An 18,638-nucleotide genomic window follows, 5' to 3' on the forward strand; every position below is an offset into this window, starting at 1 on the left:
AGAAAAGCCAGGGAGGGGTGGGGGAGTAAAACCTAAGCATGTTTTTGTCACACACCTACCAGTACAGGGTATCAAACCCCAGATAACTATATAGTGCTATCACATGTCCATGCAATTATTGGATGCGCCACATAGGTTACATGTTGGGGAGCCCTCAAAACGTATATATGATGGTGAGTGACATCTGCAACAGGGATATGGTAGCTATGTGGTAGGTGTAGTACATGTGCCTGCCCACATGAACAGGTGTCAGTGTCAACACAGCCACAGTCTCACAGGTGTGCACATGCATTGCCACACTTGGCAGGGCCAGGAATATAAGTCATTACTAGTGGGATTGCCACAACACAGTACTGTGCAGGTATCACATGCACAACAGGGGTCATATGGAGGTTATATGTGCAAAGGGTATGTGGAGGTATCTGACATTAGACAGCATGCTTCAGTATGCCAGTGGGAGTTGTAGTGAGTGTGAATGTGGGTATACGCATCATACACCACACACACAGACATGAGTGCCAGTACTGACATGCATGTGTGCACTGCTTCACGGGTGCATTGTGGTTGACAGTGCCAGATGGCTATACAAGGCTAGGTGATGCATATACCTTGGCATCAGGCCACATTACAATGGTCTGCATTGCAGCTTAGGGGTGTAGTATCTGGAGTTGCCCACACAGGTGGGTATTGTATTCACCATCCAGTCAGCTGATTGACTATTGAGTGTGGCCAATCCTGTGCATTGCTTACCATGTATGTGTTCCTTAGTCCATGATATGGACAGTGTCTGAGATGTGCACACCTCCCACATGCATGTACAGTGACATGTGAACCTGTACCTGGGGTGTCTCGTCCATGTTGTGTACACAGATCGTTATCATCAGATGTGCCAGTCGTGGCCTCATGTGGTGAGAACTGTTAATGGATAGCAGGTTGGCCCTGCACCTACATTGATAGCATGATACTGGTATTCCCTGGTGTCAGTGGCATCTGTGCATACAGGGCTTGTGTTTCAAGCATGTTATGACCTTTGTGGGTCACATTTCATGGCACCACAGGTGTTGCAGGTGTCCAGTGGGGAACATGGGGTAGGTGCACTGTCAGCATGTACATGACTATTCAGGTCTATATTAGAAGACTGAATGTTTAGGTGACCAAACACCTAAACATCGATCTTCTAATATCAAACAACACAATGTCGAATGTACCAGGGAACCACGTCCCTTGACCACAACACAAAAAACATTACTTTAATTCTAAATTAAGTTGGGGCTTTGCCCCCCCACAACCCCTGACATGGGGAGCTGCCCCCCCACACCCCCTAACTAAATATACCAACTCTGAGATCACTCAGCAGTAGGAAAATAGCAAACTCTGGCGAACAGCCAAGGAAAATCTTTCCCTGTGTTAAATCGGCCATTCGCCATTTTTTGCTTTTGATATTAGAAGATCGATGATTAGGTGTTTGATCACCTAAACATTCGGTCTCCTAATATAGACCCAACTATTGGACTGATGGACAAGGTGTCATGCTCTCTGTAGCCCACTGCAATCACACCATGGTTACTATCAGTGAGCAGTATGCAGGATAATACCAACATAATGGTTGTTGCCTAGGCAAGTTTGTGTTTATAACACATGGGTTGAGAGCATTCCCTGGGTAATACAAGGATTGCTAGCATTGTTCAGCTGGCATTGATGTCACATTTAGGGGTATGGATTTGCACCCCACCCTCTTGGCTATTTCACATCTGTCATCCCTGTACAGTGGACATTGTGATATATACTTGGCCCACCATATAAGAAGTTTGCAAAACCCACTCCACATTGAGTCCAGTACAACCACCACCACACAGGATATGAATGACACACACACCTGTCATGTCTGAGATTAGAACTCCTATCTAACTAGTATATTACACTATGCCGTTATAGGATGCACCACAGAGATTACTGGAGTACTCCTTCCCCAAAGGTGTATTTCACAGTGAATGACAGCAAGGTTGCCAAAGTATGGTATTTGAAATGTACTTAGTGTGACTAGCCTAAAATGCAATGTTCCCTACCAAGACAAAGGAACACACACAAAGCAACCACAACTGCCATGGGTGGGAATAGAACCCCCACCAGAGATCTATCTTACACTACAGCATAATGCTGCTATAGGATGCACCACAGGGATTGCTGGTGTTTTCCTTCCCCAAAGGTGTATTTCACAGTGAATGACATCAGTAGGATTGCCAAAGTAGGGCATTTGAAATGTACTGAGTGTGACTAGCCTAAAATGCATTGCTCCCTACACAGACACAGAAACACACACAAAACATCCACAACTGTCATGGGTGGGAATAGAATCCCTACCAGAGTTCTATAGCACACTACAGCATTATGCTATTATAAGACACACCATGAGAGTTGCTGGAGTTCCCTTGCTCCAAAGGTGTATTTCACAGTGAATGACATCAGCGGGATTGCCAAAGTAGGGCATTTGAAATGTACTGAGTGTGACTAGCCTAAAATGCATTGCTCCCTACACAGACATAGAAACACACAAAAAACATCTGCAGCTGCCTTGGTTGGGAATAGAACCCCATATCTGTGTTCTATATCACACTACAGCATGATGCTGTTATAGGACACACCACAGGGATTAGTGGAGTTCCCTTGTCCCAAAGGTATATTTCACAGTGAATGACATCAGCAGGCTTGCCAGAGTTGGTCATTTGAAATGTATTGAGTGTGACTAGCCTAAAATGCATTGCTCCCTACACAGACATAGAAACACAGACAAAACATCCACAACTGTCATGGATGGGAATAGAATCCCTACCAGAGTTCTATATCACACTACAGCATGATGATGTTATAAGACACACCATGGGGATTGCTGGAGTTCCCTTACCCCAAAGGTGTATTTTACAGTGAATGACATCAGCAGGATTGCCAAAGTAGGGCGTTTGAAATGTACTGAGTGTGACTAGCCTAAAATGCATTGCTCCCTACACAGACAGTGAGACACACACAAAACATCCACAGCCGAAATGGGTGGGTATAGAACCCCTGACAGAGTTCTACATCACACTACAGCATGGTGCTGTTATAGGATGCTCCATGGGGATTATTAGAATGCTTCTTCCCCAAAGGTGTATTGCACAATGAACAACATCAGCAGGATTGCCAAAGTACGGCATTTGAATGGACCCCTACCAGAGTTCTATATCACACTATAGCAGTACAAAGTTATGGCACATGTTACGGGGATTACTGGGCTGCAACCTTCCCATAGGTGTATTTCTAGGTTGATGACATCAGCAGCCTTCACAAAGTAGGGAATTCGAATTGTAGGGAGTGTGGGTAGCCTAAAAGGAATTGCTCTCTACACAGACAAGGACAGACACACAGACACACACACAAATACCAAGTCTGGGATTAGAACTCCTACCTAACTATTCTATCACATTACAGCAGTATGCAGTTATAGAACACAATCCAGAGATTACTGGGCTGCAATCTTCCCAGAGGTGTATTTCTAGGTGGATGACATCAGCAGCATTGCCAAAGTAAAGCATTTGAATTGTAGGTAGTGTGACTACCCTAAAAAGCATTGCTCTCTACACAGACAGACACACGCACAAACACACACACACCTGCCAAGTATGGGATTAGAACTCCTACCTAACTACTGTATCACACTACAGCAGTACACAGTTATAGGACACGCTACAGAGATCATTGGACTGCAACCTTCCCAGAGGTGTATTTCTAGGTGGATGACATCAGCAGCCTTGCCAAAGCAGAGCATTTGAATTGGAGGGAGTGTGACTACCCTAAAAAGCATTTCTGTCTACACAGACAGACAGACACACACACACACACACACACACACACACACACACACACACACACACACAAACACACACACACACAGTTGTCATGTCTGGGATTGGAACTCCTACCTAACTAGTTTATCACACTACAGCAGTACGCAGTTATGGGACGCACCACAGAGATTGCTAGGCTACAAGTCTGCCAAAGGCGTATTTCACAGTGGATGACCACAGCAGGCTTGTCATAGTAAGGCTATGGAGAGGGCAGTGTGTGTGCATGGGCCATAACCCATTCATCTAGAGGTTGACACGTCACATGCGGGCACACACAGGGTCATATTTCACAGGTACATGTATACAGCTGCTAGATGACTACTTCCTTGTACAGTCATGTTGCACTGCTTGCATGTGCACCACATAGTCTGTAATGCTGACAGATACCGGTGGCTAGTATCTACAGTGAGTGACATCTGAACCTCATGTGGTTGTGGCCCTTTGGCTGTTTGCTGGGTGGAACAGGCTTGGATGGCTCCTTGTCACAGTCACCCTCTTCCACACATCTATGTACATCTACCTTTGGCTTATTATAGTGTGTTGTCCTTAGATATATGTCTGTATTCCTATCCACTGTGTGTGCAAAGCATGTGTGGTGCATACTGAAGAGTGTCTGCACTAGCATCTGTGACTGCCAGATTAGTCTGGTCCACTGGTGTTTGCAGACATGGCCTTCATGTGTTGACGTGTGTGAGCATGTCCAGTATGACCTTTCAGCATGTTGTTGACTGACATTGCCTTCATTTCTCTAAGTGTGTGAGCATGCCCAGTATGCCCGTCTGTACTGAATGTGTGGATCGAGTCCAGATAGTTTGTACTGCAGTGTTGACCTTTATGTTGTATACCTACAGGTAGCATACTATTTCTGTAGGGTATCCTTTGATCATTTGGCATTGACTGTTACTACATTTCTACATAGGATGGGGGGGGCACACCTGACTATTTTTACATTTACACACAGGATAGGGGGGACACACACCTGACTGCTATTACATTACTACGTAGGATGGGGGGGCACACCTGACACTTGTACACATTTGCTATGACTGTACTGGTATGTCAGGTACTCCATTTCTTTCTGTATTCTTACCAATCATGCTGACTAGAGGCATACCACTGTACTACATATCTTAGCTTTGATTTACCTACATATTAGTTTCTGACTTTCTACCCTTCAGAATTAATGTCTCACTGTCTGACCTGCTGTAATCTGTCTGTGTAGGCCTGGGGGGGAGGTTACCCATAGGCATCATTCAGAGGCCACAGCACAGCCTTTGTGTTTGTCCACACCTGTCCTGCTGGTTGTGACTGTTGTTGGGTATGTGAACGCCCCTGACTGACATGTGTGAGTCACTTACCTTGTAGGTGTCCCAGTACTGAGAGTGGTGCTGCAGTGCTGGCTATGTTGGATGCACATAGTATACTCCCTACACATGATTGAGCACAGGTAGTGTAATGTTTGGTATCCCTCTTACTGTATGTAAGAGTCAGAGAGAGATGTTTTTCCTTGGGTCCCTCCTGTATCAGTGTATGTGCTATGCGTTGCCTCTTTGCCAAGGCCAGGGCATACTGAGCATGCCTCCTTCTGCCTACTGGGGCAGGCTCAGGTTGTTCCTCCTCCGAGTCACTCTGTGCCCGTGCAGGCCTTGGCAATGGTGGGGGGCTGTGTGGCCCTGCCTCGTGCTGTTCCTGCTGCAGCTGTTTCCACAGGATCATATTGTGTAGCATGGCACATATGAGGACAATTTGGATACATGTAGCTGGTGAGTACTGCAAGGCTCCACTGGATGTGTCCAGGCATGGGAACCATGACTTGAGCATCCCAAACACACACTCTACTATAATTCTGGTCTGTGCATGTGCCTCATTATGGAGTTCTTGTTCAGGTGTGTGTGCATTTCTGATGGGTGTCATCAGCCATGGCTCCAGTGCGTATCCAGCATCCCCCACTAGGTGACCTTGAGGGATGTCCCCATCGGCAAATCTCTGGTACAGCAGAATCAGATGCCAGATGTAGAAATCATGATAGCTTCCAGGGCAGCCAGAACACACATTCATTATTATGCCCTGGGCATCGCACACAACCTGGCAGTTGATGGAGCGGAATCCCTTGCTGTTGATGTAGACCCTACCCCACTCACCGGGTGGTACTTTGAGGAATATGTGCATGCAGTCTATAGCACTCACTACTTCAGGGTATTCTGCTATTTGGTGGAACAGTTGCGTATTGCTGGCCGACACCTCACGGGTGTTAGGGAAATATACGTGCTCACCAACATGTGCTGACATGGCATCCAGGAAATGGTGGAGTACCCTGGATACTGATGCCTGTGAGATCCCCATCATACCCCCAGTTGACCTTTGGAAGGTACCTGTAACTAGTATTCTTAGGCCTACACATACCTTGGTATCCACTGGGATGGGTTCCCCTCTGCTAGTTCTGTGTGTTAGGCATGGCCGACACAGCTCAACAATTTGCTGTAGGAGGTCCCTGCCCATCCTATAGCGCTCCACTATCTCCAGCTCATGAACCCCGGTAGGTTACCCTGGGTCTGTACACTCTTCTCCATCTCCTCACTGTGGGTTGGTCGACAGCATTCACATCCTCACCAACCTCAGCCTCTTCCACAAGTTGTTGTATGATAGCTATTGCAGCCCCTATCATTTTGTTGTTGGGATTGTTAAAAGTTCCCTGATTGTTTACACCGGTGGTGTAGAGTGTGGGAAAAAACAGAGGGGAAGGTGTTTGCATAGTTTATAGTAGTGTTCTGGGCTGGGCTGGTCTGTTGCCTATGTAATTGGTTGAGTCTGATACATTTCACCTGCCAGCTATGCTAGTTCTTGATTACCTTCCTACTGCTATTTTCCCTTCCCATTGCCTTCCTATTTAAGCCCGGCAGTGCATCACACAGACAGAGTGCTCAAATGTGCACAGTGCTGCTATTTCTTGGTTTAACTTTTTTTTCTTCCTTTGAAACCTGGTATGTGGCGCACACACCCGCTTAGGCAATGTAAAGAGTGCTTGGTAGATTCAGACACACCCCCTAGCTTAGCTGTGCTAAGCTAGGAGCAAACCCGAGCTACAGGGCTCCAGTCCACTTACAGTATGCCTGACACCCCCCCCCCATGATGTCTGCTAACTCCTAGGCTTGCACCAAGCTATTCCTACTCTTATACTGTTGGGACCTGACTAGCATGCTTGGGAAAACTGGGATTCACTGTCATTACCCTCATTTGTATAGGATTGCCTGCTAATGCATAGTTACATGTCTCACACTGAGCCTCCCCCCTTAGCAACCATTACTTACTGGCCATGTTGTCTTCTGCCTGCCATTGACTTGCATGGCAGAATAGTGCTTTTAGTTACAATGCTTATTTTAGGTCTATTTTGTTATTTTCCCCCTGATCCCGTTTGCGCGCCGCTGCCCTACATTTAAACAGCCAAGATCGGCTAAAAAAATATAAAAGTTGATTTTTTTTTTATGTTGTTTGCAATGCCAATGGCCTTATACTTGGCCATTGGCATGCTTCCTGACTGATATGCAGCCTTTATTTGTGGCTGTCATGGCTCCGCCGTGGATTTTGCAGAAATGTACTCGGTTACTAACCGAGTACATTTCCGCAGATTGCACTAGTCCTGCACGGCCAGTTGCAAGTTTCCTGGATCACAAATTCACCTCATTTGCATGGGTTTCTCCTGCAAATGGTGTGATTTGCATACAGAGGCTTAGTCCGTGCAGGACTAGTGCAGGAGCGCTCGTGCACGCTCCTGCAGGCAAGCTGTTCCTGGATCGCATGGCAGACATATTGCCTGCTTGAGCTGCTGCACTGGTCCTGCACGCCGTACAAGGCATACAGAATCCATGTGGGTGTGTGTGTTTGTGTAACATATCTGCATGTATATATATATATATATATATATATATATATATATATATATATATATATATATATATATATATATATATATATATATATATATATCTACTGACAAAGCAAAAGACTGAATCCCAAAAGACTGAAAATTCAAAATACTGAACACATTTTAAGAGAATGGACAAATTCCATCATTCAGTATTTTTAATTTTCAGTCTTTTGGTTTTTCAGTTTTCTGAAGTAGACCCATATACATATATATATATATATATATATATATATATGTATATATATACATATATATATATATATATATATATATATACACATATATATAGATCTATGTCAAAATAACAAATTACCATAATGTCGAATTGCAAAACAGTAAGATGGAAACAATGAAACTTTATATTCACAAACATCCAGCTCATCGTAAATTTTCCCCTGGAAAGTAAACACTCTGCCAACAAAACTTAAAAAAAAAATCTGAAGCAAATGAAACCCACCCAAGTGGGGAGTTTTGCACCCCCCATGTGCACGGCTGCATCTCCCACCCCCCCCAACTAAATATACCAACTCCAAGGTTGCACTACAGTGGAGAAAAGGGCAAAGTTCACCACATTGGCCAAATGACTCCTTTCACGGCAAAAACCTGTGATGATCTGGATGTTCATGAATGTAAACTTTCCTTGTTTCTGTCTCATAGTTTTGCAACTAGATATTATGGTAATGTGTTATTTTGACATCAATATATATATATATATATATATATATATATATATATATATATATATATATATATATATCTATATATAAAACTGGAAAACCCAAAATGAGCTGTGCAGATACACGGAGACAGTGGCAAATAAAACCAAAAATAATTTATTGTAGTTGTAAGCACTTTCACACCCTTCGGTGCTTCATTAGACAATGTTACACAAGTAAAACCACATTAAATAAATCCATATGAATTCAAATGGACCAATAGGAATCCAAGTATCATTAAAACTTAATTAAAATTTAAAGAGACATGTAAAAATACATTGAAAATACAAAATACGTGATCAACATTGACCAGTATTAAAATAATACAATCTTATGGAATCATTTCTTCGGCAACTTATGTGCCTTCAGTGCTGGCTTAATGGATACAGCATCATTGAGACCGGAGCCTAAATGTGCTCCGAGTCTAAATATCCACTTCATTTCTGCTGTATCAGTGATGGCATAAATATCTCCTAGCCTTATATTACTATACATCACTTGTATAACCTGATATGAAAAAGAATGTGTTAAACCTTGTGTCACAGAATGTTTTGCTAAAGCACTACACAGTAATTCTTTCTTTGTACAATAAACATGATCCCTTATTTGTTCGCGAAGCCTTCTATTCGTTTTTCCAACATAAAATTTAGGACATGTCTTGCATGTGGCCAAGTAAATAATGTTTTTGGTGTTACAATCAGCCTGCAACTTAAGTTTCCATACCTGTTTGGTATCAGGATGTACGAAATGCCCACTCTCATTGATAAACTCACAAAAGTTGCAACCATTACATCTCATAGTGCCTCTACATACGGACTGTTGAAATTGCTTATTATTGGGATAGCATAAGAGTTGTTTGAGTGTATTCTTATTTTTATATACCACTCTTGGATGTGTACCTACTATTTCCACAATAGACTGATCTGTGTGCAAAATATGCCAGTTCTTATACAGAACATTCCTAATGTGCTTAACATCCGAGCTGTACGATAAAACCAGCGGTACCCCTTGTGTATGCTTACGATTCGACCTAAGTGCATTTTCACTTTTCGAAAAATAAGGTTGAGCTCTACCACCCCTTTTCCTCATGGTGTTATTTATAGCTTCAGATACAGCCTTCTCACCATACCCACGGCCCATGAACTCAGATTTGAGCGTTTCTAGATTCCCATGGAGTATTTCATTGTTACATGTCAATCTTGCTACTCTCAGACTCTGTCCATGTACTACACTGGAAAAAACATGTTGCAGATGCATAGTAGTCCTATGCAAAAAAAGAAGGGCAATAACAGTCTTTCCTATACAGCTCTGTGTTGAAAACACATTCACTACTAATAAAAATGTTGACATCTAGAAACTCAATACTTGTACAGGAAAACGTGTGTGAACCGTAAAAAAGTACTACTTGGGTTTAAATATTTTATGAACCTCAATAAAGAGGACTCATCATTTCCCCATGCAAAAAAGACATCATCTACAAAACATCTGTAGAAAATGAGATCAGCACCGAGAACTTCACTGATATTATTGTGGTCCCATTCAGCCATAACTAAATTTGCATAGCTGTTGGTGCAACTAGTTCCCATTGCAACGCCCTTCTGAGTAGTATGCTCCCTCAAACACAAAGATATTATTTTCTAATATAACTTCTAATAAATAACATAATAGATCTACATGTTTTTCACTAAACAGGCCATCCCTATTCAAATAATCTTTAATCATGTTAATGCCCTCAGCATTTGGAATGCACGTAAATAAAGCCTCAACATCTAAAGTCATCAAAATTGTGGATGAACAAGATGACTGACCAAATCTCAAGTATAAGTCATGCAAGAAATGTTCGGTATCTCTAAGAACTACATGATATCTATCTAAATCAGTTCTCAATTGTTTGTCCACATAGATGGACAAGGGCTCAGTGAGCCATCCTGAACCAAACACTATAGGTCTAAAACTAGGAAGAGTGGGTTTTTTGTGAATTTTAGGTAAACCATACAACTTGGGAACAAGTGGTAATTCCACATTAAAATATGCGTATAACTCACGCGTTATAAGTCCCATGCAAAAACATTCATGCAACCCCAAAAGAACATTCTGTTGTATTTGTTCAATAACACATACATTGACCTGTTTATAAATGGAGGAATCATCTAACATTCTGAGCATTCGCTGTATGTAATAATCAACATTTAATATCACAACTGGTCCCCCCTTGTCAGCAGGCCTAATAATAGTTTCACCATTACTTTGTATATCTCTTAAGGCTTGACGTTCATCATGGCACAAATTATCATGCGAAACATGTCTCTGAGTGTTACAATACTTGTATAGATCATTCTCACATGCTTTCACAAATACATCAATCGTAGAAGAAAAATTAGGCATGAAACTACTTGGTTTCGAAAAAATATTCTTTTGAATTGTATTTACATTTCCAAAAGTCATTCGTAAGGCTATGTTCCTTGCAAACAATCTGAACTGTAGTAAAGTCTCATCAATACTTGCAACGTCAGATGGTACATAACCCAAACCTTTAGTGAGCAATGAAACTTCAGATGCAGACAATGAATAGTCAGATAAGTTCCATACAAACCATTTTGTGCAGTCGCCCACATCTTTTTCAACGTGTGGCCGTTGTTGTGATTAAAGATGTCTTTTTATTTTTGAGATGGGCGTATGTAGTCTCTCTCATGCACAGACTTGCTACTTTCTTGAAAAGGGAGCGGAAAAATAGGTCCAGAGGTCAAAGAACTGCTGGACTGTTCTTTCCTCCTAACTACTAGTTCTCCTTCACCTGTAGTTGTGCTTATACCTTTACCATCTAATACCTTATCGAAGTTAGTGGGAGTTTCATTCCCAATATGTTCAACTTGACCAATAGCCATGCCTCTATCTGGTTCTTGATTGGTTGTTCCACGGTTTTCAACCAGGTCCTCTGCACGATTACGAGTGCAGATTGGTTCATTATGTTGTTCATGTCTCGGCCAGGCAAATACACGTTGATTCTTAAAATCATCTATATCTCAAATCAACGTCTTCTTTTTGATTTGTAAAAGTTTATTCTCATAAGCTACCACTTTATCAATAGTCTCATGCAAAAACACATCTGCTGTATCAATGCCTATATTTCTCGACAATTCTTCAAACTTCGATTTTATAGATAAATTCAGTTCATTTTCAATAGGCAAAAAGTGTCCAATAATCAGCTCCATGTAAGCTTTACTCGTATCCAAATTTATCTTTTGCCATTTGGCCAAAAGATCAGGATATGTATTGCCGTATGTTGGCATATTTAACACTCTAAGTCCTCTCGGGACTACATTCATTTGTATACAAGCTTCCATGTGTTGTCTCTGACACTGTAGTTGTTTACAACGAAAAAGACCATTTTCAATGTCTCGCATCAATAGTTTAGCTTGTATACTAATTTCCACTTCAGTATTGATAGATTGCATACCTATATTTAATTCCAAAGAAAGTAGAGGATTTGTACGAGCATTCAAACAATTCTGTAGCCGTTCGTTGCTAGAACCATTATCATGCATCAAACGATTCCCTTCCAAACGATCCAATAAACCAGCTGTCATGTTCACTGAGTGCTGACAAATATGATCAAAAGACCACAAAAATCCAAAGAAAGTACTCAGTGCCAGTGTCTCCATGTCTCTGCACAGCTCATTTTGGGGTATGTATGTGTATATATATATATATATATATATATATATATATATATATATATATATATATATATATATATAACATCTATGCTAATTTTGGGTAAGAAGATATTTCTTTGAGATTGACACTAGATTCGTTTAGGGTCTAATAAGGAGAAACAATCATCTGTAGGAGCCTGTAGGGAAGGACCTGAGTGACCTTGATTTCTGAGGTCATAGGAAGAGGGTTCCTTTATTGGTTTGGCTGCCTGAGAGGAGACTGCGTGGCTGTGTAAGAGTCTGAACATTCTGAGCACAAAAGCAGTTATGATCTCTTTTTTTACCATTTTGCTTTTTGAAGTGTTGTGCAGCAATGTCAAAGTGTTGTAGAGTGTATGAGGAACATACAGTGTAGAGTGTATGAGGAACATATAGTGTAGAGTGTATGAGGAAAATACGGATTCTCTAGGGGATTGTTGAACCATTGCTGAGATGTTTGAGGCATATGCTGCTAGTGGGAGTCCCTACTCTACTTTTTTACAGTTGCTATTCTGGTGTATTGGAAAGAAGGGATATATTTTTATACATTTAGTATGAAACATTTAACACTGTTTAACTGAATATCCAAATTCTCCACATTGCAAACATTGTTTTTTTTTTACATTCATTAAGGAAATGAAAAAATCTCTTACATGACATCAAGAATTGGGCTGGCTCCAATATTTTACTTTCTGTGACATTTTATAATCAACAGACTGGATAAATGCAAAATATTATTGCATGCAATAATTAAGGTTTTATAGCATGGACAACTGGCCATTTTCTGAAAAGAAAATTGAACAAGTGCTAATATGTAATTTTTGCAGTACAAAATTATATTAGTAATTTCTACGTTCATTCCATGGAAGAATATCTGTGTTTTTGTCTAAGACAGTCAAACATTTCTTAGCTAAAGCATATTATTCAAAACTCACTTTGCAGAACTTTTGCAAATGTAAATTAATTAAAACACAAATGCATTGAATACTGAGGTGTAATGGTTTTACTATTTTATCCCAGTATTTACACTTGAAAGTTCTCAGATTTGATGGTTGAATGAGTTACTCTTTACAAACTAGCAGTTAGTCCTCTTACCATGTTACCACTGACTCTTTGTAGATCTTGCTTAAGAGTATCCCCCGGACTCTTAAAAACTTGCACGTACTGCAAGATCGGTGCAGGAGCTCAAGCAGGCAATATGTCTGCCATGCGATCCAGGAACAGCCTGCAGGGGCATGTATGACCGTTCCTGCACTAATCTTGCATGGACAAAGCCCTGGTATGCAAACCACCCCATTTGCAGGTGAAATCTATGCAAGTGAGGTGATTTTGCAATTCAGGAAGCTTGCAACAGTGCGTGCAAGACTAATGCAATCTGCAGAAATGTACTCGGTTAGTAACCGAGTACATTTCTGCAAAATCCAAAACGGAGTTATGACACCTCCTAATAAAGGCTGCATATCATGTAGTAAGCATGCCAATGGCCAAGTATAAGGCCACTGGCATTGCAAACAGTTTAAAAAATAAAAAAATCAACTTTTATTTTTTTAACCGATCTTGGCCGTTTAAGCGTAGGGCAGCGGCGCACAAACCGGATCTGGGGGAAAATAATAAAATAAACCTAAAATAAGCATTCTAACTAAAATCAGTATTCTGCCATGCAAGTCAATGGCAGGCAGATGACAATCGGGCCAGTGAGTAGTGGTTGCTAAGGGGGAGGCTCAGTGTGACACATGTAACTATGCATTAGCAGGCAATCCTATGCAAATGAGGGGAAGGATAGTGAATCCCAGTTTTCCCCAGCATGTGAGTCAGGTCCCAACAGTGTAAGAGTAGGAACAGCCTGGTGCATGCCTAGGAGTTAGGTGACATCATGGGGGGTGTCAGGCTTACTGTAAGCGGATTGGAGCCCTGTGGCCCTGGTATGCTCCTAGTTTAGCATAGCTAAGCTAGGGGGTGTGTCTAAACCTGCTTAGCACTCTTCACAAAGCCTAAACAGGTGTGTGTACCGCACACTGGGCTTTACAGGGAATAAAAAGAGGTTAAGCCTGTAAATAGCAGCAGTGTGCACATTTGAGCACTCTGTTTGCGTGGCATGCACACGGGCTTAAACAAGAAGGCAATGGGAAGGGAAAACAGCAGTAGGAAGGTAATCAAGGAGAACTAGCTTAGCTGGCAGGTGAAATGTATCAGAATCAGCCAATTACACAGGCAACAGACCAGCCCAGCCCAGAACACTACTATAAACTAAGCAAACATCTTCCCCTCTGGTTTTGCCCACACTCTACACCACCTGTGTAAACAAGCAAGATATTTTTAACACTCACAGCAGCAAAATGTTAGGGGCTGCAATATCTATCATACAACTTGTGGAAGAGGCTGAGGGTGGTGAGGATGTGAATGCTGCCAAGCAACCCACAGTGAGGAGACGGCAAAGAGTGTACAGATCCAGGGTAACATACCAAGGGCTACATGAGCTGGAGATAGTGGACAGGGACCTCCTACACCAAATTGTTGAGCTGTACTGACCACACCTGACACACAAAACTAACAGAGGGGAACCCATCCCAGTGGATACCAAGGTATGTGTAGGCCTAAGAATACTAGCTACAGGTACCTCCCAAAGGCTAACTGGGGATATGATGGGGATTTCACAGGCATCAGCATCCAGGGTACTCTAGCAGTTCCTGGATGCCATGTCAGCACATGTCAGTGAGCACGTATATTTCCCTAACACCCATGAGGCGTTGGCCAGCAATATGCATCTCTTCCACCAAATAGGAGAATACCCTGAGGTAGTGGGTGCAATAGACTGCATGCACATACACATCAAAGCACCACTCGGTGAGCAGGGTAGGGTCTACATCAACTGCAAGGGCTTCCCCTCCATCAACAGCCATATCATGTGCAATGCCCAGGGCATAATAATGAACGTGTGATCTGGCTGCCCTGGAAGCTATCATGATTCCCACATCTAGCATCTGATGCAGCTGTACCAGAGATTTGCCAATGAGGACATCCCACATGGTCATCTAGTGGGGGATGCTGGATACGTACTGGAGCCGTGGCTGATGACACCTATCAGAAATGCACACACACCCGAACAAGAACTTCATAATGAGGCACACGCACAAACAAAAATCATAATAGAGCATGTGTTTGGGATGCTGAAGTCATGGTTCTGGTGCCAGGACACATCCGGTGGAGCCTTGCAGTATGCACCAGCTACATGTACCCAAATTGTCCTTGTATGTGCCATGCTACATAATATGATCCTGTGGAAACAGCTGCAGCAGGAACAGCAAGGGGCAGGGCCACACAGCCCCCCCCCCACCACTGCCAAGGCCTGCACAAGCACAGAGTGACTCGGAGGAGGAACAACCTGAGCCTGTCCCAGCAGGCAGAAGGAGGCATGCCCAGTATCCTCTGGCCTTGGCAAAGAGGCAATGCATAGTACATACACTGACACGGGAGGGACCCAGGGAATAACACCTCTCTCCGACTCTCACATACAGTAAAAGGGATGCCAAACATTACACTACCTGTGCCTAACCATGTGTAGGGAGTGTACTATGTGCATCCAAAATAGGCAGCCCTGCAGCACCACCCTCAATACTGGGACACCCACAAGGTAAGTGACTCACACATGCCAGTGGGGGTCATGTACCCAACAACAGTCACAGCCAGCAGGACAGGTCTAGACAAATACAAACAAATGCTGTGCTATGGCCTCTGAATGAGGCCTATGGGTAACCTCTGCCTCAGGTCTACACAGACAGACTACAGCAGGTCAGGCAGTGGGATGTCAGTTCTGAAGGCTAGGAAGTCAGAAACTAATATGTAGGTAATTAAAAGCTAAGATCTGTAGTACACTGGTATGCCTCTAGCCACCATGATAGTTAAGACTACAGACTAAAATGGAGTACCCAACATACCAGTACAGTCCTAGCAAATGTGTCAAGTGTCAGGTGTGCCCCCACCTTTTATGTAGAAATATAGTAACAGTCAGGTGCGCTCCCCCCAATCCTGTGTAGAAATGTAGAAATAGTCAGGTGTGCCCCCATCCTACATAGCAATTCAGTAACAGTCAGGTGTGCCCCCCAAACCTGTGTAGAAATGTAGAAATAGTCAGGTGTGCTCCCCATCCTACATAGAAATATAGCAACAGTTAGGTGTGCCCCCAATCCTGTGTAGAAATGTAGAAATAGTCAGTTGTGCCCTCCCCCCATCCTACATAGAAATATAGAAACAGTCAGGTGCCCCCCCCCCCAAACCTGTGTAGGAATGTAGAAACAGTCGGGTGCCCCTCACACTATGCAGAAATGTAGTAACAGTAAATGCCAAATGATTGATGGATACCCTGCATAGACAGCATGCTACCTGTTGGTTTACAACACAAAGGTCATCACTGCAGTTCACACTACCTGGACTTAATCCACACATGCAATACAGATGGCCATACTGGGCATGCTCACACACTTAAACACATGAAGGCCATGTCTGCAAATACCATTGGACCAAACATATCTGGCAGTCACAGTTGTTAGTGCAGACACTCATCAGTATGCACCACTCATGCCTTGCACTCACAGTGGATAGGAATACAGACATATATCTAAGAACAACACACTATAATAAGCCAAAGGTAGATGGGCGTAGATGTGTGGAAGAGGGTGACTGTGACAAGGAGCCATCCAGGCCTGTCCCATGCAGCACACAGCCAAAGGGCCCCAAACACATGAGGTGCAGATATCATTCACTGCAGATACTAGCCAGCAGTATCTGTCAGCATTACAGACTATGTGGTGCACGTGCCAGCTGTGCAACATGGCTGTACAAGGAAGTGGTTATCTAGCAGCTGTATACACATACCTGTGAAATATGACCCTGTGTGTGCCTGCATGTGGCATGTCAACCCCTAGATGAATGGGTTATGGCCCATGCACACACACTGCCCTCCCCATAGCCCTACTATGACAAGCCTGCTGAGGTCATCCAATGTGAAATACACCTTTGGGAAAACTGTAGCACAATAATCTCTGTGGCATGTCCCATAACTGTGCACTGATGTAGTGTAATAAACCAGTTAGGTAGGAATTCTAATCCCAGATTTGGCAACTGTGTGTGCGGCCGACTGACTGTGTAGTGAGCAATGCTTTTTAGAGTAGCCACACACCCAATAATTCAAATGCTCAAATTTGGCAAGGCTGCTGATGTCATCCACCTAGAAATACACCTCTGGGAAAATTGTAGCCCAGTAATCTCCATAGCACATGCTGTAACTGTGTACTGCTCTAGGGTGATAAAGTAGTTAAGTAGGTGTTCTACTTTCAGAGATGGCAAGTGTCTGTCTGTGTAAAGAGCAATGCTTTTTAGGGTACCCACACTGCCTACAAGTCATATACTCAACTTTGGCAAGGCTGCTGATGTCATCCACCTAGAAATACACATCTGCGAAGGTTTTAGCCCAGTAATCTCTGTAGTACATGCCCATAACTGTGTACTACTGTAGTGTTATTTAAAACTGTGGTAGGATTGCATCCCCACTCATGGTGGTTCTGGATGTTTTGTGTGTGTTACAATGTCTGTGTATGGAGCAATGCATTATAGGCTAGTTACACTCAATACATTTCAAATGGCCTGGTTTGGCAATCCTGCCAATGTCATTCATTGTGAAATACACCTTTGGGGAAGGAGCTCTTCAGTAATTCCTGTGGTGTGTCCCATAACAGCTCCATGCTGTAGTGTGATATACACCTCTGTTAGGGGTTCTACACCCCCACATGTCAGTTGTGGATGGTTAATGTGTGTGTCACTGTCTGTGTAGGCAGAAATGCATTTTAGCCGAGTCACATGCAGTACATTTCAAATGGCCTATTTTGGCAATCCTGCTGATGTCAGTCATTGAGAAATACACCTTTGGGGAAGGAGTTTTCTAGTAATTCCCATTGGTGTGTCCTATAACAGCTCCATGCTGTAGTGTGATATAGACCTCTTTTAGGGGTTCTATACCCACACATGTCAGTTGTGGATGTTTCGTGTCTGTGTAGGGAGCAATGCATTTTAGGCTAGTCACATGCAGTACATTTCAAATGGCCTACTTTGGCAATACTGTTGATGTCAGTCATTGTGAAATACACCTTTGGGGAAGGAGTTTTCTGATAATCCCTGTGGTGTGTCCTATAAACGCTCCATGCTGTAGTGTGGAATAGACCTCTGTTAGGGGTTCTATACACACACATGTCAGCTGTGGATGTTTTGTGTGTGTGTCACTGTGTGTGTAGGGAGCACTGCATTTTTGGCTAGTCACATGAAGTACATTTCAAATGGCCTACTTTGGCAATCCTGCTGATGTCAGTCACTGTGAAATACACCTTTGGGGAAGAAGCTTTCCAGTAATCTTTGTGTTGTCTCCTATAAC

Source organism: Protopterus annectens, chromosome 8.part0 (genome assembly GCF_019279795.1).
Source record: "Protopterus annectens isolate FY-2018-M chromosome 8.part0, PAN1.0, whole genome shotgun sequence".
NCBI classification, from domain to species: Eukaryota; Metazoa; Chordata; order Ceratodontiformes; family Protopteridae; genus Protopterus; species Protopterus annectens.